General features: G+C 38.1%; 1 protein-coding gene and 1 long non-coding RNA gene across 3 annotated transcripts in view; one reads left to right on the top strand and one right to left on the bottom strand.

Annotated features, from left to right (window-relative positions):
- Nucleotides 1-3,581, top strand: part of sgip1a (SH3GL interacting endocytic adaptor 1a) — an 81,869-nt gene that overhangs the window by 4,919 nt on the left and 73,369 nt on the right. The window lies entirely within an intron of this gene.
- LOC116694988 (uncharacterized) overlaps nucleotides 61-3,581 on the bottom strand; it is a 26,299-nt gene continuing 22,778 nt past the window's right edge. The window contains exon 3 of the long non-coding RNA XR_004333327.1: nucleotides 61-199. This is a non-coding gene — a long non-coding RNA (uncharacterized LOC116694988). The remainder of the gene's footprint in view (nucleotides 200-3,581) is intronic.

Below are 3,581 nucleotides of genomic sequence, written 5' to 3'. Positions count from 1 at the left end.
TTTTTTTTTTTTTTTTTTTTTTTTTTTTTTTACTGTTGATTGATTTTACTTTAACCACTGTTTAAGTTCAATAATTCCAACATCTTTCCAGAAGTCAACAAGTAATTGTGTTAAATTATTGTGATTTCAGTATTGACTGAAATAATAGTGATTATATTTTTTTCCATAATCAAGCAGCCCTAGCACACATCCAGGTTTTCTCAACGAAAAAGCATTTATAATGTATCAACTTCATGTGCCTTGAATCATCTCCCTCCGTCTTTTTGGGCAAATAGAAATAAGAATATATCCTTTTTTAGACAATTTTGCTTTGTTAAATACAGAAAGTGTTATCATTGCTGTTGGAGACAGTGTGAGTCATTTATGCTGCTTTTGGTATGGAGCGTTCATGGGGGATGCCTCACAGTATGTCCTAGTGTGGAGGAGCAAAGGATTTCCTCAGTGAGTATCAGTCATACAGGCTTGTCTGCACGCTTGGGAAAACACCAACCATTTGGCCAACCCATCAATGTTATAATTTATCTGTACATTTCTGTTTTAGGTATAAGACATAAGGAGTTTTCTAAATATATGAATCATTTTTATGAATCATACTTTAAAACATTTTTAGGACCTACTGTATATGGCTACAAGTCAGGCAACATATATTAAGGGGTTAAGTCTGATCCTGTTTTTTATTGTGTTGCAGATCACAAATGGACTTTGAAACAATAGCTCGCTAAAAAGAAAAAGGCAGAACATTTTGGGACTACACATTTCTATATCCAAATTAGATTTTTCGCATTGAGGTAGGTGTGGTTAACTGAAAAAGAGATACGTCCTGTATATTTGCCAATGTAATTAGCGGTGTTGGTACTGTGTGTGTTGGCATTATGAAGGAAGAGAGTTCACCGGAAGTATATTTGGGATTTGGGTAAGATTTGTGCGCGTGGGTGAGCTGTGGCTTTCTGTGAGGAAAGGAGGAGAACATGCTCTATTATGTGACACTCAGGAGATGGTGTAAGACAAGTCAGCGATGAGTAACAAAGTACAAGGAATTTTGTACCTTCTGGGTAAAAGTGCTTCTGCACGCACATGTGTATGTACGCACATGGATATTGGAGTGTGTTATTTGCGCATATTGGTATATTATCTCTTGCTGCTGCATTCTGCCAAAGATTCAGCATAATGGGAAGGGCTTTGATGTGTCAGCTCGTGGGTGTGTGGGAGGGGGGGGGGGGGGGGGGGGGGGGGGGGGGGGGGGGGGGGCAGGCCCTACATACTCCCAAGTCGGTACACAGGACACTGCTTATTGGACCTCATATCACAGAATAGAAAGGCACATTGCACTACACTACTAAGACAGTTCACATGTCACTGATATTTGACTTTGGCTACTAAACATCAATGAATAATATATATAATATATAAATATCTGAATAAATGTAAAAAAAAGTTTTTGGGGAGGGATAATAACTGAAAAAAATGTCCTGCCTCAAACATGTCTTTTCACAGTTCTTTTAAACAAATTTGAAGGGTCTAGACATTGCCATATGTTTGTTGAAAAATAAATTTACCAATGTGATATTTATAGTATTGACCTAAAAAAAAAAATCCATGATTGGCCCTAATAATGCGTATACATTGCATTGTTTCTCTTCTCAGGAGAAGACCTGCTCCTCAACAAGATTAAAGAGAATTTTTTTTTAGACAAAGTAATTCAGACTGCCTTTTTTCCGCAATTTTGGGTGACGAAAATTAATGCCACAGGAAGGGTACTGTTTTGATGAACAAGGCTAGGGCTGCACGATAATGGCCAAAATGATAATCACAATTATTTTGATCAATATTGAGATCACGATTAATTATTACAGTTATTTGTTGATTTTAACCAAAACAAATTTTATTGTAACATAGGTTGTTTATAACTGCTTTCACATCCATATTATGCGCGGAGAGTGACAGGAAGAATCCAAACACAGGCACATCTTTAAAGAAGAAATGGGGCATGTAAATATCAACAAAAACCGGAGCATACTATGAACGGAGTGACACATTTAAAATATCCCTGGATCGCACAAATTTGATCGTGGGAAGCCAAAGTCTTGATTGTGATTAAAATTTAATTAATTGTGCAGCCCTATTTGCCTCTATAGTATCGAGTATAGAAAAATACCCTATCATTCAAAATCAAATTTCACTACCTAATGAGTTAATCTCATCAGCAACAAAAACTTTAAAATAAGAAACATTAACCACAGCTTCATGAGTTAGCATTATACAATAGAAAGTAACATTACGTTAATGACTTGACCTCATTTTCATTATGGAATGGCTTGAGATGTCTCTTAAGGTTCGTGGTGTTTTTTCCTAATTTTGTGGCCGCATTTCTCCCCATCGTTTTTTCACAAAGACAAACTCCAGCTGGCCGGCCATGGCCCCTTTCTCTGTATCAGACTTAATTTAGTTTGTTGTTGTTTAAGCTCATTTCACTCTCTAACTCACCGCTGCATCTTCTAAATTAAATAATGCCGCGATAGGGCTTGAGGAAGTAATGTTGCCTGCGTCTGCGCAGTGCGACCCGAGTGCGACCTGGTGCAGCCCCTGAAGTGAGACACAGGGAACAGAAATACTGCGAAATAATATTAATAACGTGACTAAACGAGACAAAATAATGTTGTAACATTTTCCACATTTCCAGTTTTGGTCAAAATGAAGAGACATTTTACCGTAGTTTTTATTTTGTAAACTACATTTAGTCTTTCTTTTTTATTCGTCACCAATACTGCATTATACATTTAATTATAGTCATCATCACATGACCAGCTTTTACGTCTCGTGTTTTTGTCACGTGATAAAGGTTCGTTGACGACAATATTTAGTCATAATTTTTGTTGCCAAAAAAACCCTCTGGGGAGCGGTTGTCTCGCCGACACCAAATGTCTCTGCCTGAACCCTGTATTCTGCACAGGTGGCCAACTTGTACAATGCTACCTCTCTCCATTTAGTCAAGAACTTAGCTTCTAAACTCTTTGATTTAGCAAGCCAGTTTGCAATCTACAACCATGCGTAGTCTAGTTTATTTGCTCTAAACCAGTTGATGGAAACCCTTCTAATTTGCATTTTCCTTTTTATTCTTTTTTGGGACATTTTAAAAGTTTGCTTAAAATTTGCTTGACAATTAGATGGAAACATGACTACTGGTGCTCTACCCACCTGACTCAGGAAGTGTGGTTGGTCCTAGTTGGGTTCACTGCCCACATTTAGTTAAACGGCCTGCAAAGAGAGGGAACAGGAACCATGAACCAACCACAGGAACTGGTGAACCATGATCTTCAGTTTGTGCACCTTACTAGGACAACATATACCTCCTTCCTCATGACTTGCATCTGCCTCATCATGACCTATTATAGTATGTCCGAGGCAGGTTCATTGTTCTCACTACTGGTAGAGACAGCAGATCTTAAAAATCGACACTCCTATTTTAAGATGCCTCATGAATTATTGGTTCAATATTAAATGCGTCATTGGGAGGCTTATCTGGCCTCCCACTGGCACGTCACAGCACACGCGCACACACACACACACACACACACACACAC

The sequence above is a fragment of the Etheostoma spectabile genome, chromosome 9, assembly GCF_008692095.1.
Source record: "Etheostoma spectabile isolate EspeVRDwgs_2016 chromosome 9, UIUC_Espe_1.0, whole genome shotgun sequence".
Classification (NCBI taxonomy): Eukaryota; Metazoa; Chordata; class Actinopteri; order Perciformes; family Percidae; genus Etheostoma; species Etheostoma spectabile.
This window is presented reverse-complemented; position numbering and strand designations above follow the sequence as displayed.